A 24482-nucleotide genomic window follows, 5' to 3' on the forward strand; every position below is an offset into this window, starting at 1 on the left:
TGGTGCTGCACAGAGCTGGGACCAGCTGCCCTCAGCCTCCAGCACCAGGATCTAACAGAATTAACAGATCTAACATATCCCACACATCTAACAGATCTAACATATCCCACAGATCTAACATATCCCCCCAGATCCCTGGCTGAGCACCAGCCAGCAATCAGGGCAGACATTCCATGAGCAGCTCCTAACACCATCCAACACCTTTTCTTCATCTCTGCAGTCAATACCACCAGGGAGAGGAATTGCAAACACAGTTAACCAGAGATTTCAAAGTTGCAAATACCAATCTTGGTGCTTGAAAGCAGCAGGAAAATTTACATGAGAGAAGCAAACACCACTGCTTTGTGGGCACTGCTTTGATTGAATGGGCACAGTGAGACAGTTTCTCATCTGTGTTAATGGAGAAGCATCCTTTGTTTGTGTTCAGTCTCTCTGATTCCCTGCTCACAAAGTCCTATTTAAGCTCCATTAATTCTCTGTGGAGTCTATAGGAAGAATTTGTGTTCATCCTTTCTGGAAGGCCTTGCAGCATCACTGTAGTGAAAGGAAAAATCAAGGCAGCATCAAGCTGAGAAGGGCTTGGGCAGGAAAAATCAGCAGAGTGAAGATGGGAAAGTGGGGAGCAGAGCCTTGGGTCTGCTGGAGAAATCCTATTCACCCTTTGTCGCAGACATCTTTTATGAGAAATCCTTTCCTTAGGATTTTTTCTCCTCAAAAGCAGAGAGGCCTCAGGAACAAAATGTAAACAATGATTGTCTGCTGCTTTGGAATGCAGCAAGTGCATCTGTGATTGGTCTCATATGGTTGTTTCTAATTAATGGCCAATCACAGTCAGCTGGCTCAGACAGAGAGTCTGAGCCACAAGCCTTTGTTATCATTCTTTCTTTTTCTATTCTTAGCCAGCCTTCTGATGAAATCCTTTCTTCTATTCTTTTAGTATAGTTTTAATATAATATATATCATAAAATAATAAATCAAGCCTTCTGAAACATGGAGTCAGATCCTCATCTCTTCCCTCATCCTAAGACCCCTGTGAACACCGTCACAACCCTTTGCAAATCTCTCCATGGCAATTAACTGGCATTATAAAAGGACTCCAGGAAGGTTCCTTTGGAGGCTCCTTGAAGCCAGTAAAGCAGGGGAGAGTTCTGCACCTTCAGCCTGAGCTGTTTGTGTCCTGTGGATTTTGGCTCCAGAAGCTGATGAAGATGAGGAAAGCCTCAGGAGCAAATTCCTGCTCGTGGCTCCTTTCCCTGGAACAGGAGGTGTGTGAGCTGCCCTGGAGCTCACTGGGGGCTTGTGTGGTGAAGGGTTACCTGTCTGCTGGACACACAGGGAAAGCAAATGCTCTGCAGCAAAGAGCCAGGCATTCTGCTGGGCTTTAGCAGAGGGAGGCTGTGGCAAACAATGCAAAGGAAAGAGCTCAGCCAGTGAAATTCTGGCTAAAGCAGCTGCTCATCACCCATGGTCCCATTGCCGTGCAGGCAGCTGGGTCTCACAGTGAAGGGTCAGTTCCCTGCAGGACAGCATCTCCCACTGGTTTGGTGTTGCCATGGGACATGGGGAAGTCTCAGCACCCACATCCCCACGCTGGGCTCCACACAGCTCAGGCTGCTGGGCTTTACAGGAGCTGGGTCCTGCTGTGCAAGTTCTAGAGCTTCTCACTCTGCAAGTCTGTGGATCAGAGCCCAGATCTGGTCTGAGTTCTGTTCTTGTGGTGTCTGTCCAAAGCTCAAGGAAATGTTTATTCTTCAAAATGTGTTATTTTGCCAGTGGCTCATTCCTGTGCATCTTTGCTGTCATTCCAGAGACACCATCAGTGTTTACAGCACTACCAAAAGGAACTTATGCAGAAAAACTTCATGTGTTTGTCACAGATGCAATGCTGAGTAATTACCTTGTTGCATATATCAACAATTTTCTTCCAAAACCTATGAAAGCAACAGAAACAAATTGCTGCAATGTACTTCCCACAGCACCAAGAGCCAGATTTTGGTACCTTGAGAACTCCAGAGCCCCAAGGTCCTGGACCTGATGTTTGATGTTTGATAATATTCTGGCCGACAGTGCCACCAAAAGGAAATGGGATAAACTACTCATCCTAAAATGCCTCCTGAAGGTGTTTTTGGAGCAGTTTCCCCAGCTGCCCTCCCTCCAGATCTCTGCTTTACCCCTTCCTCCGTGCATCTGTCTCTGTAAGAAACACTCACAGCCCTCCTGAGGCACTGGGGAAAGAAATTATTGGTTTAGCCGGGAGAGTCTCTTTTTAGTAGCTGAAGACATTTCCAGCTCTACAAAATCATATAAAATTGCTTGACTACTAAATTACAGCACATGGAAAAAATTTTTTCTTTTTTTTTTTGCAAAACATATTCCCCATATCCTGCAAAACATTTTATTTGTTTGTGGCTAACTGGAACAATTTTATTATTTTGTTTCCAAGCAGGCAGTATGACAAGAAATTAAACATTATTAGAGTTTGCCCAGATCTTTAAAGCACCCATTGCTGGAGCTGACTTTGCTGAAGTAAGCCTATCTGACAGGCTTTGCATTAAGCTGGTATCACGATTGCAAGTTTGTCTTAATTTAATGAGGATTCCAGTACAGAGTAATGTCTCCATGTACAGAGGAAGATGGATTAAAATGCTGCTCCGAGGCTGCTTTTCCCTGCTGTGGCAGCCGGGGTGGCTGCAGAGGGTGCTGTTCACACACCAGAGCCGAGATGGGCTCTGCGCAGCAGGACACAGCCCTGGCACCCAGGGGATGCTCAGGAGTTTCCTGCTCGGATGTCACCTCAGGCTCTGCACAGACCTGGGTGCTCCAGCTGCACCTGAGCCTTTGATTGAATATGGCAGAGAAATGAACATCCCACCCTGCCTTGGTTTGGTATCTAGGATAAAACTGCTTGGATATGCAGCATGGCAGGATCTTGTAGCTCCTGCTGGGTCTCAGCACACCCCAGGTGTCCCCAGAAAAGCCAGAGAAGGGGGTACAGTGATGCCAGGCTCATCACCTGGAGCAGAGCAGGGAGGATCAATGGGCTTTGCACAAGCTGTGTTTCCCTTGCTGTGGGGGAAGGATCTATATCCCTGTTTCTTTTTCATCTGATGATGAGGAAAGCACAGCTTGGCCTCCCTGCACTGATGAAGTATAAAAATAGTCTTTTGCCACAGTCTTAAGGATCTTTGTCTCTCCCCAGCATTTGGCACGAGCTGTAATTTGTTTTATCAACCTGAAAATGTTCCATTTGTTCCTGAGGAATGGTCCAGGCTGTCAGTCCCACCCTTGGGGCTCAGAGCTGGAGCTCTCCTGCAGCATCACATGTCAGGAGTCAGTAATTCACTCCTTTGGTATCATTCAAAACTTCATCTTCTCTTTTCAAAGGCAGCTTCTTGTCCTCAATAATCATAAAACCAGGCTGTGCTCCTCCTACCAAATGCTGCTTTCTGCCCTTTAGTTTGATTTTCTCTGTTTCAGAGGAGCAAGGCACAGGTTTTAGTGTGGCCCCAGGATGGGGCAGGGCTGAGGACATGGGTGCAGGTGGCAGGTGATGGTAGGGACCATGAGCCCTCTCCAACCATGGGACATCCTGAGGAGCTTTTACAGGACTCACAGCTGGGATAATTTTTTCATGATGGCTTTTAAACTCATTTCATTTCATTTCAGCATTAAATGCATTTGCCTTTCTCATCATCAACTACCCAATAGTTTAGAAAGCTGCTTTCTTCCCTTGAAATTCCTGCCATGATTTTGCTCCTGGTTGCCCTTGGGTTTCCTCTAATCCTGCTTCTCTAGCAAAGGCAGCTGCATCTCCCCTTCTCCTCCAGACCATCTTGAGGACCATGATTTTCAGCATTTGGCTCATCACTATGCAATTATTTTCCATTCAGAGGGTGCACACTGGTGCCAGCTAACAGATGCAGCCAACAGAGTAGTGTGAATGGGCCAAAGGTAATGGTGATCTTTCGAGTTGTGGCTGTGACATTTTTACAGATGGAATATTTTTACCTGCTCAGGTTTTCTGGGTTTGTTTTTATTTGTGATTTTTTTTTAATTATAGTTTCAGGATCATTTTTCCAGCTTTCTGCCTATCCCTATCAGGAGTAATGTCAGAGTCAGCCCAAAGCTGGTTGAATTTTTGTTACTACTGCTGTGTGAACATGTGGTGAGGAATAGGCACTGGAGAGTGAGGGTCCTCCCAAGGGCAGGCTGGGACTGTGCAGGGAGGAGGCAGAAAGCTCCTGTTTCCAGCCTCAGCATCCCCCTCAACAGGGCATGTGGTATCCAGCCCATCAGCCCTGCCCCTCAAACCACAGCATTTTGCTTGCAAAAATACAGGAAAAAAAAAAGACAGAAGGGAGAAAAATGTTCTCAGTGAGGGACTTAGAAGAAGCATCAGAAGACTTGTTCTCAAATTATCCCAAGATCATTCCGTTCTATCCATCGTTGCTGCTGCTCAGTGGAAAAATCACATAAATAAAACCAGTCCAGACCTGCTGTACATGAGGACAAGCAGAAACTTCCAGCTTGTTTTATTACCCCACAGCTGCTTGCTGCTGCATGGAGTTTTCTGTAGTTGGTGTGAAGCAAATCTCAAAGCTGTAGACGCCACGCCTGGATGTGCTGTGATTTCATCCCTGTCCCTTCTCAGGTATCCTGTTCTTCAGCAGCAGACCCAGGGAAACAGGGAAATAACTGCAGCAGGTAGTGCTGAGGCTGTGTGCTGCTACCCCCAAAGTCACACTGTTAGTACAATTAATGCAATTAGCAGTGCTGGGGCCAGGATTGAGCTACCTAAGCTGCTGCTCTCACTGCCGCTCACCCCACTCACAGCCTCTTGTTTTTTCCTTTTCTTTTCCTTCTGTGAGTTTTTGTGTTTTATTAATTTTCAGAGTTCCACTTGTTCTTGTCTCTCCCATCTTTCCCTCGTGAGATAGCAGCAATAATTCGTGAAAAAACAAAAAAGATTGTTTGTGTTTTTTCTCCCCAACACTTTCATTGCTGGTGCTTCACGAGTGCCGTGATTTCCCTTTGTTTCTGCTGAAGTTTTCAGTAGTTCCTTCCCCTGCCCATTCTGTGTAACAACTCAGTCTGAGAAACATCTGCACCCCATTAGGAACAGCTTTGGGTACATAAAGCTGAATGCAAAGGGTAAAAAAATGTTTGATGGCTGAGTTACGCTCTCATCCAGGAAGCAATCTGGCAATCGGCGCAGGGTCCCCAGGGCACCCGAGCTGAAAAACAGCTCAGCCCTCACTCCTAGCACATCACTGAAGCTACTAACCCTGCTAAAATACTAAATATTCTATGAATCATACCTGGAGCATGAAGAAGCTGATGGCTTCTGTGTCACCTAGCAATGCCAGCTTCCTTTTAAATAAAAATTACTTGGTGGATGTGGAGTCACCACCCAGCCCCACCGCACCCAGTTTCTGGCTGCTACAGAAATCACCTTCACTCCATAGTTCCTCAAAAGCTGGAACAAACTGAGACTGGGAATCTGACTTGTTGTCAAGGGGCTTCAGGTAGATCTGATTTTGGTTACTCAGGGACTTTTTGACAAGTGGCCCATCAGGCAGCAGGGCTTTGTGGTTAATGCTGGCTGTGCATCTGAAGTCAGCACAGAGCTTTGCAGGGGCTGCCAGCTCAGTGTGGGACCAGCAGGGTACATCTCCATCGCACTCGAGTCACGAATCCAACCACCTCCCATGGGTGGTTTTACACCCCATCTGCCTGCCCTGCTTGTTTAAGCATGTCCTTTGAACTCTTTCCTCAGGAAATCCTGAAAAACGTTCAGTTTTGGTCTGTTTTAGAATTTCTGTGCTCCCTGCTAAAGGTCCCTTCTCTCTCCAGATGACCAGCACATTCCCTGAGAGCTCACCTCCCCTTTCTGCCACTGTCCTTCCTCTTAAAGCATTTGATTTTCCTTCTCTTTCTGAGAACAAGCAAAGATAAAAGTTTTTATCAGCCACTTAAAGATTTATTTTTCCAGTTTTGTAATCTTCTAGAACAAGAGGAAACAGCCTCAGGTTGCACAGGGGAGGTTTATGTTGTCTGCTAAGGAAGATTTCTTCACCAGAAGGGTTGTCAAGCATTGGAACAGGATTCCTAGGGAAGTGATGGAGTCATCATCCCTGCAGGGATTTAGAAGATATGTGGATGTGGCACTTAGAGACGTGGCTTAGTGGTGGACTTGGCACTGCTGGGTTAATGTTTGGATGATCTCAGAGGGCTTTTCCAACCTAAATTGCTCTGTGACTCTATTTTGAGGCTGTTCTGACTGTGAAGCTCCTTCATGCCCGTTGCTGTCCCCAGACCCCTCTGGTGGGTGAGCTCAGCTGTCCCTGTTGGACAGGGTGAGCCACATTTCCCAAAGGCTGGAGCATTCCCATCAGTTCCTGGAGAAAACTCCCAACTCTGCCAGCAGCTTTTTGTTTTATATCCAACCTGTTGGTGCTTTCCCTGTGCCAACATGGTTTAACAGTTCATTTTGGAAACTGTAAGGTTGAAGGCCCTGTGGGCTGAGGAGTGTTTCAGGCACAAAGACTGACTGTATTTCACATCCTCATCTGCTCATTTTCTTAGTCTTTATATGAACATAATTGCAAGATTATCCTTCCTACTTTCAAGTGGGAGCACCATCAAAGAAAAACAATATCCAGCCAGCAGGTTCAGGCATGTCTGGGGAGGTTAATAAAATGCTAAAAAAAATGGAAAATGTTTTTGGTGCTGCCTGTTGCTACAGCTGTAAGTGCATTGCTGAGAGCCAGGAGGAGATTCCTCCAAATTTCATAGCCAGGACATAGATGGATAACTAGAAATAAATCAAGACAGTCACGGACCAGAGCCAAATGGTTTGCAGTGGTGTAGAGAGAGGATCTTGATTTGGGAAACACAATGATTAATTTGTTTTCATAGAGCAATTACCAATTAATCATTTGGCTAATTATATTGTGTCATGAATTAGTTATAAACAGACTTCAGCCCAATTATGAGGACTCAACTAGATCATTTAATTGAATGTTTATGCTTCCAAAAAGGCTTCAGAAGACTTTATTTAGAAGCTGAACACATACATCTAACTGGAAAATGGCACACATTTAATCACTGACAGCTAAAGATGCATTAAATTACACCCTGTTGTAATTAGGAGGCTTAGTGGTGTATCCATAGCTGAGCTTGACCTCTGTGATAATGCCAGTTGTTTAAGTGTGTAATCATTCCTTTACATCAGATCCTTTTTTTCATGAAAATGTTGGTATCTAAGGGAGTTCCTTTACTTCATCAGATGAGGACACCTAAAATAAACATTCTTCTCTATGCTGACATGTGACAGCATTAACAATTGAAAATAAAATTGCTAGCATAATATGCTCTTTCAAAGAATGTCCTCAAAGTTTCTGGAGAAAATACCAGCTGTACATAGCAGACTAATACTTAGCAGCTCAAGTCATCCCTTGGGGGTACATCTGCCAAATATAAATATTAATGAAAGAGAATTGTGGCAGGAAGATTAAGATTCATTAATCATTATTATTAGCCATCATCAGGTGCTAACGGGGCAGCTGCCTGGAGTGACACCCCCTCAAGTTTACCCAGAGCACCCATTCATGAGGTTGCCATAAGAGAGTGAGCCCTTCAAAGGAAGGGATCAGCACTCTGCTGCCAGAGGAAATGCATTTGGGGAGTAAATCCAAAGCCTGGTGGCTGTGGGTGTGAGCTGGGTCCCTGAAAGGATGTGGTGAGAGCAGGGGCACAGTCTCTGGTTTAAGGGAAAATCCAGCCAGAGAAGGCAGGAAAAGCTGCAGCTCCCATGCTCTGGTGGGATACAGAGCATTTCACAAGCTTCCCCATCCGAGGCGTTGTTCAAACACCGTGCAGCTGTCAGACCCCATTGTTAGCTTTATATTGTGTTGGGGGTTTGATGTCTCAGCCATTGCCGAGCTTTGGAGTGGGAAAGAGTTCACTGCCTCCTCCCAGGCAGGTTGGTGTCTATTTTCACAGCTCTGGTCAGCCAGGCAAGCTTAACCCCTCACTCTCCACCACGCTCCCTTTGCATTGCTTGTGTTGCCAGTTTGCTTCGGGTCCTGCTCCTGCAAGAGTTTCCGGTTTATCTGTTTGCCTTTGATAATTTTGCTCAGCACAAGCCACCATGGAGTGTGCTTACTCTTTAGTGTAATAGAAACAGAAGGAACTCTGTGCCACCTCTAGGCTTTGGCATTATTTTTTTTTAGCTAAAACCATGAGAAGGTGGCCCAGTCTCCCCTCAGACAGGCTGTGCCCCACCCAGTTACTGATGCACGGGATTCAGGGAATGGTTCACACTGGAAGGCACCACTGGAACTCATCCAGTCCAACCTCCCTGCTCAAGCAGGATCCCCTAGGCCACCTTACACAGGATTGTGTCCAGATGGCTTTTGATATCTCCAGGGAAGGGGGCTCCAGAGCCTCTCTGTCCCAGCGCTCACTCACCCTCACAGTACAGAAGTTCTTCCTCGTGCACAGAGGGGGTGCTCAGAAAAGCAGAGCACATTCCCCTGCACAGTGGGTATACTTCAAACATGAGTTTGGAGGAGGCCACAGCTCAGGTGATCCTGATATTCAGCTGTCCTTGGGGATTAATTTCTCCATTTATATTTGCAAGTAGCAGAAAGTAGCCCAAGGACACAAGCCTCGACAAGAGACTGCAAACTGAAATACATAGCACATGCATTTTTCCACATGTGAAACTCTAATGATTGCTGCTGAAGTCAAGGACTACTTAATTTGGATCAGGTGCTGGCATTTCTGCCTTGCCCGAAGCCTGCAAATCCCATCAGCTTGTGTTCCTGGGAAAGGCAAAAGTGCCCCCAGGAGCCTGGGAGGAGTGAATGGGAGCTGGTAGCACTGGGGTAGGGACAGATAGATTTATGGGGGATTATGTAGGTCAGCAGGCTGTTTGCTTTTTCACCATCCCTTCCCACCTGCATTATTAACTGAGAAAGGGCTGCAGGCTGGGCCAGACTGTGCCTTCACCCCAGCCCACCTTTTCATATTTTAAGGAACAGTTTTATTTTGGGCCGATACCTCACTTGGGTCCAAACACTTGGGTTCATTCTGTTGAGATTTAGGATGTAGCTCTAGGTGTGTACAGGAACATGTCACAGACTGATGGACTCCATTCCAGGGTCCAGGTGTGACAGCAGCACAGTTGCTTCCCCTCCTGTTGCATCAGCTTCCCTGTGGATAACCAGACCTTGTGAGCCTTGCTTCTTCATTCCTTCGTGTTTCCACGTGTTCCTGCTGCTGATCAGCATCCAGCACAGCCCTCAGGCACTGCCTTCAGCCTCCCCCTGCTCTGCAGAGCGCAGTTCCTCCTCCTCATCTCTGATGTGGTTCCTAAATTGCATTGGCAAAGCACCGAATCCTGGATTAGGCTGTCCCAGCAGGAGAGCTGTGCTGTTCCCCAGCCCTGGGCTTGCCCAGTGATGTGCATGTTCTGGTATTTGCATGGAGGTGTGTATTCAAGGTATTCTCCAGTCACTCACCATAACTACAGCTCTGAAAGGAAGCCAAGTTGTTTCCTATTAATGACTCACTTCCATTCCTTCCCATCACGTTGCTGGGCAGGGACCTGTTTAAGCTTCTTTGTTTCATGCTGAGTTCTGCTCTTCTGTGATAAATGCTACTTGCCAAAAGCTTCCCTTCTAGCAGAGTTCAAAATAAAGTTATTAAATCATTTCCATTGACACAATCCAGATTTAGGAGAGGAAGGGGAGCCCTGCTAACTAACGCCAGTCCTTGGGGCAGGGGGCACACCAATACATTTAAATGTTGGGGAGTTGATTTTCTCCCTAAAACAACATTTAGTGGGGTTCAGGTTTATATAAGGAATGTGCTGCTCTGTTCCACATGGGGAGACTAGAGGCCCAAGCTCCACCTTGCTGAGGCTGATGGAGTTCTCTCATTGATTTTAGGAATCTTTGCATCTAGATCTTAAGGTCTGCAGTGGTTTACTAAAACAAGTCTCTTGTACCTGACTTCAGAGACAAATTCTATGACCTCACATGTCTCTGTTAGTCTTTTTATTGACTTTGAAGTAGGTTTTTCCCAAGGGGTACACAGAGTAACAAATATTGTAGCTAGAGTCTTGTCCCCTCTTTCCAAATGAAATCTGACATCAACTGTTGAGGAAGAAGAATCTGCATTATCAGAAATCCCTAAAGACATCTATAATCATCACCACTTTTACTATTAAAGGGCATACTTTGCCGTGGTTTGTTTGGTTTGTTTTATGAATTAACTTTGTGAATTCATGAGATTAAAAGCTTAAACAGGATCAATGAAGACTGCACAGCATGCATCAAAGTAATTGCAGATTGTTTTTCAAACTTCAGAGGATTGCTAGTGTTGAAGAACTGAAGGTTTAGGGCAGTAATTATGAATTTTTCAAATAGAGAGATGAAAGGAAATACATTATCAGTACACAAGGATGAAGCACACTGTGTGACCAGGACCTCTCTTGGGGAGAAGGCACATGATGTCCTCACCAAGGCAGGAATCTGATCCATGGAGCAGTTTGAGAAAAATGGTTTGCTGCCTGTGTACAGGATGTTAACTATGTGGAAAAGTAATAAAGTAGCATGAACCTTAGAGAGAAACACAGACACGTCCAGCACTGCCCTCCATCCTTTCCTTTTTACCTCTGAACAAGACTGTATGGAAAAAACATTAATATCATGAGCTTTGCTCAGCTCTGATTTCAAGATGGCAACATATGATATGATATTTGCCAGCTTTTGATTAAAATTAGGTTTCTCTGATCCATGAGGATAAAGCTTGTAATATTCTCATCTCCCAAGTCCTTGATTTCTGATGTTCACTGCTCCCATAAATTATCAAGTACAGCCAATAGAAAGCAGCTAATTTCTATCTTGTAAAAATCGGGCAGATTTGTGGATTTGATACTACATCATTCAAAGTATTTTAATATGCCAAATTTATGGAAATGCTGAATTTAATATTCGCAGAGCAATGCACACCTGCTTTTCAGACAGAATTCCTTCCCTCCTCTGCCTGATCCCTTGAGTTGGATAATCTCACTCTATTTTGTATGGCTTTCTTTCAACCTTCCCAAGACATCAGCCTTCTTTGTGCTTAAAACCAGAAGCTGTTTCAGTCTGACTTAGCTCATCTGGAATCAGATTTATCTTGTTTTTCAGAGGGACGGTGGCACTGGGTGCCCTGGGAATGCAGGGATGCAGGAGGCATGTTTGGTGCTCTAGCTGCATTCCTAATTCCAGCTGTGTGAGGACATTGGGGTGAATTTTCACCAGTCTGGAAGACCCCAGGTTTTTTAACATTTTTTAAAAACATGGGGGTGAGGCAGCACTTCATCCTGAGCAATGCCTAGAAGAAAGACTGAGATCAAAGCTCCTGCCTGGGAGCTCTGCTTGTTTCCAGCATCTGACCAAAACCCCTTCCCAACTGGTCAAAAACCACTGAAGTGCAGTGTAAGCAGAAATTATTATTAAAATTATCATGTGCCTTGCATGGCTCTAGCACTCCTGGTCTCAGTGTCACACTTACCACAGGGAAAACTGGTTTACCTATAGAGATATGAATACTGAATAGTGAAATGTGATGTGATTTTCTTCTTTGATCCTTAAAATAGGTGACATTGGTACATTTAGACACAGCTGTCAATACACTGTCATACCAGTTTGTAATCATTACAGAGACACTTGTAGCTTCACTAACTGGTTGAACTCACCTATTTTGAGCAGAAATTGTCTGTGCACAGTGCAGGGATGGGAAAGAGCCTTGTTTCATCAGCTCGTGTGGTGTCTCGAGGAGGTGACATAGTTGGCAGTAAGGAGAGGATGTTGCAAGATTTCACAACTGCAAAGAAAATACTGAGCTGACCTTTTTTGGTTAAATTCTCATCTGGTGTAAATCAGTCAAGATTCACCAATGCCAAAAATGTTTCTGGATGCTGTTTCCCAGTTTTCCAGCATCAAAACTGATGTTTATAGAAGCTCCTAGTTGCACATATTAAAGTAATCAAGAGTATTTTCATTACTGACTGTGCAAGTGAAATGAAGACAGACATAATGGAAATGTGTTCAAAAAATCATATTGACAAAGAATTTAAATAAAAATGTGGTTTTTTCTCCTGTGTATGGCTGTTGTGCACAGGTCTAACAGATGCCAGTAATACAATGGAAGGATTGTAGTGAGGGGGAAAGGAAATGTATTTCCCAATCCCAACTGGAAATTATGTCTCTCTTTAATTCCTCCAAGCAATTTAGATTTAAATAATTCCTAATTTTTTCCCACTGGCCATTTCCCATAGCTGTACATCCCTTGAGTGAGCATCTTGCCTTTGGGATTAGCTACAGAGACACACAGTTCTCTTCCTCACATCTAGAGAAATTTTATTGGATTTCCCAAGCTCCTGCTCTGCTTCTTTCTGCTTCCATTACACAGTATGGGAATCACTTGTTGGGTTGTGGTTTTTTTAAGACAAGGAATATTTTCATTTTATTCAAATTCATGCAGATTTCCATATTGTCGTAGGTTTCAAGAGTTTCTCCTTCACATCTGCATCCACAAAACCCCTTCTTTCTTCTCAGGACACCAAGCAGCTTCCACGGAGATTCCAAATACTTGATCCTGCCTTTTGTCCTGTGTCTTTGATCTCCAGAATTTCTATCCTGGTGAAGGACTCTCTCCTTTCGAGTGGGCCAGGGCAGATCCCTGCCTCAGTCCTGTAGTAAGGGAAGTACCCAGAGCAGGGAGGGGGCTGGCTCAGGGCTGGGGGCCCAGGGGGGAAGGAGGGCATGGGCAGGCAGAGAGCAGAGCTGCTGGCTCCCAGCAGCTCCTGGGGCTCTTCCTTGCTTGGAGGAGAAATTGTGCTCTTGCTCAGCTCCATACTTGGCAGGATGCTCTGAAAAAAACACATGTACAGGACCAAGAGCTGAGGTGTCAGATGATGGGGTGTTGGGAACAATGGTGCTTTTAGGAACACAGCAGTGGGACAGGTCCCACCCAGAGCCAGCAATGTCCCACACAGCAGCAGGCTGGGTCCACAGGCTGTTCCAAGGCAGAAAGGAACCTTAGAAGGGCTGCTGTATCTCATCCTTGCAGATAGCTCTGCTCCTGCCTTGTGCTTTCAGAGCACAAGTTGTCATTTTGTTCCTAAGGGGCTAATTTTGAGTAACATTTTTGTCACAGACATCTTTTCATGAAAAATCCTTTCCTTAGGACTTTTCCTCCTGAGAAGCTGAGAGGCCTCAGGAACAAAATGTAAACAATGGTTATCTGCTGCATTGGAATGCAACAGGTGGATCTGTGATTGGTCCATCTTAGATGTTTATAATTAATGACCAATCATAGCCCAGATGGCTCGGACAGAAAGTCCGAGGCAACTGCCTTTGTTATCATTCCTTTCTATTCTATTCTTAGCTAGCCTTCTGATGAAATCACTTTCTCCTATTAATTTAGTATAGTTTTAATGTAATATATGTCATAAAATAATAATTCAAGCCTTCTGAAACATGGAGTCATATCTTTGTCTCTTCCCTCACCCTAAGACCCCTGTGAACATGGTCACACATTTTTATGTCAGATGGGCCTGCCTCTCTTATTCCCTTCCTACCCCTTTTAGAAACATTCCAGGTGAGTTCACCTTGCAGGTATTTAACCCAATTTAACCATATATGTAATATGTATGAGTGTTTGTCCAAGAAGCTCTTCAGATGTCCCACAGCATGGAAGATATCCTGTGGAGTGGCTGAATAACTCACTTTCTTATCCTGCCTAGTGTTAGCCTGGCCTTCACTGGAACTTTCCTCCCTTTCTGTGCAGATGTGAGGTGCTGGGCAGACACAGACGTGGGATGTTCTGTAGTAGGGCAGGTACTCAATGTCCAGCCCCTGGGAATCTGGGCCAGGCTGCTCATTGCAAAGCAGGAGGTTGGGATTGAAGCCTTCAGGCCTGTCCCTGGCCAGCAGGATGTTTTCCAAGCCTCCTGAGTAGCATGACAGGGCTGTGGTGTTGTTCTGTCTCCACATCCTGAAATAAAGTTATATTTGGTTGAACATGATAAATTTGTGCCATCAGTGGGCAAGGGCCACAAGCAAAGTCCCCAGTGTTGATCCCAGGCCATGGCACCTCAGCCACTGCTGAGAGAGAATCAGACCAAGTGAAAGACCAAGGATTGAAAGGATTTTGCATGTCTTTCTTTCTTCTTGACTATTGAAATGTTTCCTCATGTAGGATTTTCAATTAAATCAAAATACCAAGTTAGCTCCTATACTCTCAGTCTTTAGTAGTTCACACAGGAAAAAAATGTGATTTGGTGTTTTCTCCTTGTTGTTTAAGAACAGCAATAACAAAGCTCAAAAACCAACCCCCAGTCTCAGTACCTGATTTTTCACAGGCTCCTGTTCAGCACTGTATGAAACCATAGCAGAGAGAGTGCTTTTACCTCATTTGAGGTTAAACTTACATCAGATTTCATGAGCTGCTTTGGAAGATTCCAAGCCAAAGAAAAGAACTCTAACAGCCTTAGGCTATTTAGGGTGATTTATGGTCTCCTGAAAATCTTTGTAGATCAGCAGTGATTATGAGCATTCTGGAAATGGAAGGACATTGAATTTTGGGTAGAGTATGAAAAAAATAACTGTAGAACCCTCCTTCCTCCAGGTATAATTTTTTTGAGTTTTCTATACAACCAAAATGAGCATATGAAATTCAGATCTTCAAAAGAGTTTGAACTTGAAGTTTCAAATCAATTCTGTTCTATCTCTGTCTTTATTTGGAAAGCTAATTTAACATATCATTGCTATATAAGGCACTATTTTACTGGGGAAAAAAAAGGTCATCTTGCTGTTACACACAAATATTTTTGCACTAGAAAATTTTTCTGCTTCTTGGTTATTTGCTGCTCTGGTGCTGTTATTTCCCTATCCACACTGACTTTCTCCTGCTTTTTTCTTCCCTAAAGCCCTGTCTCCAAGGTTTTTAGCACTTTAAGGATACCTTAAAAATATTTCATTCAAATGGGCCTGAACCTACCCATTGGTTAATGTAAGTGCCAAGCACCTGCTCACCAGGGTGACACCAAGGATGTTTTTGTGGTTACCACGTGCTAAAGAAGAGCCCAGGAAGGGGAAGGCCAGCAGGGAGAGAATGTTCATCCTGCACCTCTGGCTGCCATGGTGATGGGGTTCCAGGGGAGCATCACAGAGGGAGAACACCCCACCCAGCCCTGCTGGCAGAGGGGTCCCTTTCCTCCTCCTCCTCCCCATACAGGGTTGTGGGCATCCTGGCTTTGCTGGGATGCTTGCAGATGGCCTGGCTGCTTTCTAAAGAGGCATCAGCTGCTTTTATCTCTGCCAGGGAGCCAATGAGCTCCTGAGACAGACCCTGGTAAAGCAGACATCACCTTCCTTCACCTCCTTCTTCTCTGTGTGTAGGAGAGAATGTTTGATGGACTTCCAGCCATGTGACCAGCAGCCAAAGTGACACATTCAAAAGGGTCAATTTTAATAGAAATAGCTTCAGATTAATGCAGGGTTTTTTCATTTTCATGGTAATTATTTTAAAGACAGTGGTAAGTAACATTCCATTCTATTGCAGCATTAGCACAGAATCACAGAGTGGTTTTGGTTGGAAGGAACCTTAACTTTCATCTTGTTCCAACCCCCTGCCATGGGCAGGGACACCTTCCACTATCCCAGGTCACTCCAAGCCCCATCCAAACTGGTTGTGAACATTCCCAGGGATGGGGCAGCCACAGCTGCTCTGACAGCCTGTGCCAGGGCCTCCCCACCCTCTGAGTAAAGAACTTCTTCCTAACTTCTAACCTAAATATCTCATTTTTTAGTTAAAACCCTTGTCCTATTACAATTGGCCTGTGCACAAAGCTGCTCTCCCAGTATCTGCCCTCATAATAATGCATTTCTGGTTTATAAACATAGAAGAAAGCATGAGAATGCCTCAATTGTGGCTTTTAAGGTATTTCTAAGTCATGTATTTTCACACTTTAAAAGAAGAATTTTTGCTGTAAATAAAAAGAAAGAGACAGACTTGATGATATTTCACACTGAAATAGTTATCATGTTGTGTCTTCCATTTAAACTTAAAATACATTTTGCCACATTAGAGATTATTTTTCTTATTACTGCATCAACATGTATGTATTTCAGAGCTTAGCTGGCAAGTGTAATGGAGTGGAGCAACTTCTCTGACAATACATTAAAAATGCTCATAAATAACTGGGTAATGGAGTAATTCTGAATAAGATTCATTTCTGCATAGTATTTGATCTATTTACTGAAAATCCAAAGCTCTAAAGCACAGGAATGATTTTGAATGGACTATTATTATTCATCCCATATATTATCCTGGTTGGTGCCTGCAGTAAAAAGTGCTTTATTATAATGTGATTTCTCAGCTGCAACAGTCTGATATACCAGCAGCTGATGAAGTGTTCAGGCACCCAAAACCCCACCATCATTGAAATTCATTACCACAGAGGTTCTGCCAGAACTAATTGCTGTCAAGGCTGCTTATGCACATCTTGGTTTCATTTCACAGAATGGCAGAGTTAGTGCTGGTGCAAACCAACAGGAGCAAACCCCTCCAGCCTGCAGCACAGCCCAGCACCCTGCTGGAGCTTCCTCCAGGGAGTTAACACTCTGGAAGGGTCAAGAACACTCTGAGGATTTGGATGGGCTTTTTTCCCTTGAAATTGAAATGTGGAATTTGTGGGCATAGGAAATAATGGCTGAATATGGGAGGGATTAGGGGAGAAGTGGGGAGGTCTCTGCTGCCTCCAGTGCACCCTGAATCCCTGGGGTTTGGGCAGGGCATGGGAGAGAACAGAGAGCAGCTCAAAGACTTGGGGTTTGGAGATGGGTGGTCAGGCTGAGCACCAGCCCATGGCTGCTGTGGGGCTCTCCTGCACCCTGAGTTCCCTCCTCCAGCTCCCACTGCCCTTGCAGCCTCCTCTGGCCAAGGCACAAATCTGCCTGTGCCCCCAAACTTATACCCACAGGCTGACATCCACACACATCCTGAGCTGCAAAGGCTCTTTAGCAAAATGAGTGCATCTTTAAAGATTCTTTTATGACAAAAAACCAATAGAATCATTGAATCATTAAGATTGGAAAAGATTATGAAGTCCAACCTTTGACTGAATGACCACATCCACACACGTCCTGAGCTGCAAAGGCTCTCTTGCAAAATAAGTGTGTTTTAAATGGTTATTTTATGACAAAAAAACAATAGAATCATTGAATCATTAAGATTGGAAAAGATTATGAAGTCCAACCTTTGACTGAATGACCACAAAACCATATTGTAAGTGCCACATTTACTCACTTTTTAACACTTCCAGGGATGATGACTCCTCCATTTCCCTGGGCAGCCTCTTCCAATGTTTAACCATTGTTTCAGTGAACAAATTTTTCATAATATCCAGTGTGAACCTTCCCTGGTGCAACTTGAGGCCATTTCCCCTTGTCTTTTCTCTGGTTCCCTGGGGGAAGAGGCAACCCTCACCTTGCCACAACCTCCCTTCAGGTAGAGAGCCATAAATGCAATTTTCAGGCAAGGAAGGGAGAGGAAGTTTTGAGCTCAGCAGAAATGTCTGAACCCTGGGACTGCCTGAACAGATTTGTTGAACAACTCCATTTCCATGCTATTTGCACATTCCTGTTTCAAAAGTCAGCCTGCATGGATTGCTGCTGATACGCCTTGCCAGAATACTTGGGAGGGATCCAAGGGAATGATCTTGACTCTTGCAGGTGGGCTGTGGACCCCTGAGAGGTGCTGGAGGTGTCAGGGAGCTCACTAATTACAGCTCATTACAGCATGCAGGGGAAGGATGTTCTCAGCTCACTGAGTTTGGTGCTTTAACAGGACACCTTCCCAAACACCTCCTGACATGGGGAGCAGCCATGGGAGTTCTCTGTCTCAGCCTCCTGCTGTTGCATTTTGCTGCTGGGATCAGTGGGAGCAAAGCTGCCCTTTTGTGGAGCCTTTCAGTGTTCTCTGCAATGATTTCCCTGTGACTTCAGACCTCTGTGAATTGGCCAGTTTGTTTCAACAAAGACAATTTTTATTATCTCGGTGAAAAGTCTGGATGTGCTCGTATGTTGTACTTGCTACATACACATTTTCAAGCATTAGTCATGCCATAACATCTGCTTTTTATTGGTAATTACACTATCCCCATTTTAATAAGAGGTAATTCTTAAATTTCTCATAAAATATACATGACTCCAGGGAAAGAAGGTGAAAGGTTTTGCAAGCCTCTCACAGCCACAGACCAAAATGAGTCGAAATAAATCCTTCCTGAGCAGAACTTGTCCAGCCACTCACAACAGCACACCCAGGGATGCTTGTGTGACTTGCAATCCCTCTTTCTTCTAATTGTTCAAGCTCTGCAGAACAGACCTGCAAATTCTGTGCACCACAGCCCTGCTGGGGGCTGTTAATGTGCCCAAAAATGAGGACCTTGTCCTGAAATGGCATCTATGCTACACCTCCTGGGTGTAACTGGACTGGAATTAGCATGAAGGGAGGGGGATCTGCGAGATCAGGTCTGAAATGAGGAACAGTGAAAGTTTGTGGGGTGTTTCCAAGTGTTTTAGATACTTTGAAATTGCAAATAGGTGTCTGGATGAATGGACCATAGCTTGTGTGCATTCACATTTATGGTAGACTGGGTGTAATAGTGTATCTGAAAAATGAGTAACATCTGAAGTATAAGACCAATATCCAGACAAAGGATCATGAAAAGGAGTATTTTGGGGCTCCATTAAAAGCTTCCAGTTTCTCATTTCCCTCTGTTTCCCTGTAGGCAAGTGCTGCTGTGCTGCTTTGGCCTGTGGGAACTGGGCTCTGCAATTCCATAGCCTGTTTCCAGGGATTTCCTAGTGATTCTGGACAAGGAAGGCAGTGACAAATGACACTTTTGCAAGGTCATCCCTAAATCTTTGAAAAGCAGGGAGCTTTTTCAGTGGCTCCTGCCATTCACTGAATGCCAGCAGCCAAGCCCATATGGAGCATTGTGTGCCGAGCTCATTATCGATGCAAATGCACACAACTAGTTTTGATTAAGAACAAAATGAAGAATTGACTCAATCTGCTTTTTCTTTGTTTGAAACGCTTCAAGCCTCTCATTATCATCAGGGTTTCTTTCAGTGCAGGAAATCAGAATTTCCATAAAATAATGCTGAAAGGCACAGGGTGAAGTCAAAGAACATTTACGTTCCTAACGAATGGAAGGATAAACATGCAAAACAGATCTGGGGACACTCAACTAAACATTTGGGGGCATGTTATAGCATGTGGATTGTTTAAATTATTCAATATATATTAAGCAGCCACATACACAATGGTAAAAGGACAAAGCAGGGGGTTTGAGAGAGGCCTTTTCCCTTTGCACAGTAACTCACAGCTATCCAGGGTGTGATTATTGCATTCAGCAGCCAGGGAGAGTTTGCATGGTAGAGTGCCCAAATTGCAATGTTTCCATTTGGGGGTTGGATTAGATGACCTCTAAAGGTCCCTTCCAATCCAAACTCTTCTATGATTCTATGATTTATGGGAACAAGGAGTTCCTTCCAATGCCAGGAAGGTCCCATGGCAGCATTTGTAGCCTTGGGGTCACTGAGGTGGGATCAAAAAGACTTTGTGTAACCTCAGGGCTGTGTTTGGAAACGCTGATGCCTGGAGGGATGTGCTGGCCACTGAGCACAGCCAGCATGCAGGTGGTCCAGCACCATTTCCCATCCTCAGGATGGGCTGAATGGCTGGAAAATCCTTGTGCCAAGGGAAACTGGAAAGTGGCAATCACATTCCTCTCTCTTTCCACATCCAGATGATTTGGCCAGAGAGACCCTTCATTTTTTATGGGGTTTAATCATAGCCAGGGCTGGAAGTGCTCCTTGCAAATCTGAGTGTTTGGTGTTTCCAGTGCCAGACCTGGCTGTCCCATGTGTGATACTGCGGGGCAATTGTTCTGGGAAAAAAGAGATTAAGGGAAGGACATTTTTACTGAGGATGACATTAAAGAGCTATATTGCAAAGCCAACCTTACCAAAATGAGAAAATGGGGGAATTGAAGGTGCTTTCCCCCCATTTCTCTGCATGCCTCATCATGAAAATGTCAATAACAAAGCCAGCTCCTGATTCATTGTGTTGCCTGCCTGCCTCCCCTGGGTGGCACACAGAGGTCAGGCTCCTTCCACAAGGCTGGAGAGAAGGAGAGCTGTGCTCAAGGCACAGCTTTGCAGAGAACAAACTACCTGTGAGCAGGTGAGGGGCTGGCAGGTGGGTGGCCATGTCTCCACTCTGGTCCCAGGGGACATTAATGGGAAATAAATTGTCCTTGAGACACAGAAATATTGCTGTCATTTCCAGAAATATCTGATAAATAAAGAACTTATAATTTTATTCCTTATCTGACAAATAAGGAACAAAAAAATAGTCTTAAAATCTATTAAAAGCCTTAAAGTAATACATATGAGGGAGATTACCCATCCAATTGTCTTTTGACAAAGTTGCTGATTCCTATGTGCTGTCTTAAAGGCAAATGTTCCTGGTGTAGTGTTTGCTTGCATAACCTGGAACACCCCAGTTCAACTATTGTCCTAAACAACACAAAATACCCTTTTACTTTGGTTTGATGACTCAAACAACAGCTCCCAGCTTTTTGTGTTGTGTACTCAGAAGAAGGCAGAGAGAGTGGCATAATCCTAGAGAGGAGAATATTTCCCCCATATTTGGGAGCTGGGGGACTCAAAAGGCAGATTTCAGGATGAGTTTGGGGAAACTTGGATTGAAAAAAATAAAAATTAAAATATATTTTCTTTTAGTTGCTGTACCTCGATGAAATATAGCTTTATCTGTGCAGGACAACCCCAAATGTGGGAAAAAAATTACAGCTGGCAACATCTGGGAAGCAGAAAAAGGCTAAAGCAGAAAGTAGAGAGGGAGAATGTGTCAGAGATTGGCACTGTTAGGTTTTCTTAAAGCAAATTTATCTCTGGCTTCACAGTGGTAGGTGGAAGTGGAAAGAAAACCCATTGTGTGTTTAAAAAACAGGTCATCTTCAAGAAATGTCACAGAAACCTTGAGCAGACATGAGCAAACAGCCCCGGGGGAGTCATTTGTCTTTGCTGTCAAGAGGAAAATTAAGACTGCAGGGGACACTGGGTTTGATGGATGCTTGAAGCAGAAGGCAAGTGGGTCATCATTCCTGTCCACCAGGAAAACAGGTTCTTCCCCTGCAGAAAAGTGGCTGTATCAAGTGTACACCTGTGGGGAGGAGCGAGGCAGTGAGAAGATAAATGGTGGAAAGTCCCTAAAATCTCAGTTGGGATTGACAGCAATAACCCTACCCATGAGCTGGGGATGGTTGTGGTGCCCGACACCTTTGTGGGCAGAGGGGTGGTGGTTATAGCAGTGGTTACAGCTCTCCCCAGGCCCTGCTGGGTGTTTCAGGGGATTGGTGCCAGCACTGGGGGGTTTTATGGCCCATCCTCATGAGTAGCACTGAGGGGTTTTGTGACCCATCCAGTTCCTGTGCAGCACTCAGGGGTTTCAGTGCCCATCCAGTTCATGTCCTACACTGAGGGGTTTTGTGACCCATCCAGTTCATGTCCTACACTGAGAGATTTCAGTGCCCATCCAGTTCATGTGCTGCAGCTCCACACCATGGCACAAACCAAACTGCCCAGAGTGGAGATTTGCTTCCAAATCCTGATCCTAATGACAAACCTTACACAGATATACCTGGGTACCTGTTAGGAGGACATTCCTGTGATGGATGTTGCTCTGCAGCCCCCAAACCACACTGTGGGAGAGCCAGCCCTGAGAAGGAAGAGAAAATTTAATTTCTGTTTTAACGAATGTCCAAGAAAATATTAGCTCTTGTATATCCTCGGAGCTGCCCTAGATCAATTATCTTGTCATGCTCCTAACATACACATGCAGGGAAGATAAATGCTGATTAATAGCCTGCAGCCTTTTTAGTTGATCCCTGGTCAGTGTGCAATATGGATCTCTACTCAAAACCAAAATTTGAATTCTATAAGCATGCTATTTCCATCAGTGAATTTCCATCGTGGTGAATCATGCCACTGGTTTTACTATGGTTTTTTTCTGTTTTCTAATCAGATTTATTTCAGCCATAAAACAGAATCTGGTGATTAATGTTCAACAGATTTCTGTGCTCTTGGATTGCTCTTGGAGAATAAGCATGAATTAATACAAAAAAATAAGGAAAAAATATTCTGATACTATTTTAATATTGTTACCTGCCAATGCTGGAAAAAAAAGCCACAGACACACTCCAAGTCTTGAGGTAATTTTAAATAATATTAAAAGTTTCAACTTTTTAATTAAGTTCGTTTCCTTGACTACTTTTTCAGTTCAGGCATTGAGGATGTACTGAAGTCTTTAAAGGTGCTTTTCCCTCAGTTCTCACATAATCATGGACTGCAGGAGGGGGAAGCACCAGGAATAATGAGACATCTTCCTAAGCTGCACAGTTTGGCAGGCACAGAGCTCTCTAAAGAGACTCAAGGTGTTTATAGACATTTCAACTACGTTAGATCTTAAGGGCTGTGCTTTAAATTCTCAGCATCTGCAGCTGTTTCTGAGCAGGTAGAGAAGAAAAGGTACCAGTGACACAGAGGGAGGACTGAAAAAAATTGTCCAGATCTGAATAGCAGTCCCTGATCATGGCAATCACCTCCATCAGTGAGTTCCTGGGAAGGGACAAGCTCCTGCTCATTATCGTGTCCTCCCAGAAACATTAAACTTCCACTGCATCCTGTGACATCCAGCCCTTGAAGGAGAATAAGAAAGGAAATTGCTCTTTGGGTTGCCAGCTCCATCAGCACCTCCATGGCAGTCACCAGTGGTTCATTCTTGATGGTTCTGTTCACTATTCAATTTATTTTAGGAATATATACTTCACCAAGCAAGCTGGCCCAGTGGAAGGTGCCCGTGCCCATGGCAGGGAGTTAGAACAAGGTGAGCTTTAAACTTCCTTCCACCCCAAACCCCTCTGGCATTCTGTGATTTGCCATCTGGGACTGTTTCCTCTCAGGCAACAGCAGCAACCCCGTTTCACTCAAGCTTCCCTCCTTTGCCTCTGGCAAGGTTTGGATGGTGCAGCTGGGAGCTGGGTCCGCTCCTGCCCCCGGGGCAGACTCAGACCAGTCAGGCTGGGGGGTTTTTTATGGGGTGGCCCACCCATACTCACTGTTTACCACAGCAGCAGCTGCAGGCAGCTGTGCTCCTCCAAAACACAGGTCCTGGTCCTTCTGCAATTCCCCCATGCCCAGCCTGAGGTGTCCCTTTGGAGCAGGCTGAGCCAGCAGAGCGAGGGAGGATGGTCCTGGCACAACCAGGACAGGCAGCTGAGGGACGTGGATGCAGCATGTCCAGGAAACACATTCCTGGGACCTGACAGCACATCCCAGGGGCTGCACTTGTGCTGGGAGGGAAGGACTGGGCTTGCATTCAGGCTCCCCTTCTCACTTGGGAGCAGGGTTTGAGCACATTTTCTAAAGCTGCTTCTGTGATTTTCCCAATCTCCTCCCTCAATGCTTCTACTGTGATTCTGAAGGGAAAATAATCCATCATCAAGGGTCAGCCTGCAAACTGCTGAGTGCCTGTGCCATGGCCAGGACCTCACCTGCCTCCCCTGGGTGTGTGCACCCACATCTCCCCATGCCAGGGGGAAACCTCTATGGAAAAGGGGAATTTTGTCCCACAGCAGCTATCAGGGGGTCCCACATTCAATAAAGCTCCAGGACAAGAAGGATGCTCCCAGGTGCAGCCCCAGGAGGTGTAAATGAGCTGATGTGGAGCAGCTGGACACCACTGGCTGTGTCCTCTCCTTCTCAGCAGCTTCATGGTCACCATGTGGTGAGGGCAGGTAGAGCAGGGCCTGAATATTCAGCCTCATTTCAACTGCATCTACTTAGCCTGGAGTTGTGCTCAGTTTTGCCCAAAAAGGTTTTTAAGGAAGGAATCAAGATCGCCCACACAATGCTCAGGTGAAATTTGGATTCACCTGTCGTGGCCTTCTTGCTCTAGAGTCCTGATTTCAGTGTTCACACTTACACAACCCAAGACTGACAAAATCTGCCATTTCCTCTTCTCCTGAACTACACTGGGCAGCCCAACCAAACTCTTTAAAACGATGAAAATGAGATTACTCATTTTAAAGTCATGGGTATATCTGAACATATATTAAAAGCAAATGAGAAATGTGGGATGGAGCCAAGGCAGAGCATGATCACACCCCAAATAAGATTTGGAAATAAACCATCTTAATGGATGCAGGCTCCTCCTTGATGATGGGCTTGCAAGGCTGCAGAGGAGCTCTGGGCCTGCAACTTGCTGTGAGGGAGCTGTGGTTGAATTTCTTATTGTCACTGTTGTTTTGCAATGCCACAATAAATGTTGGT

Source organism: Zonotrichia leucophrys, chromosome 13 (assembly GCF_028769735.1).
Source record: "Zonotrichia leucophrys gambelii isolate GWCS_2022_RI chromosome 13, RI_Zleu_2.0, whole genome shotgun sequence".
In the NCBI taxonomy this organism is placed as follows: domain Eukaryota; kingdom Metazoa; phylum Chordata; class Aves; order Passeriformes; family Passerellidae; genus Zonotrichia; species Zonotrichia leucophrys.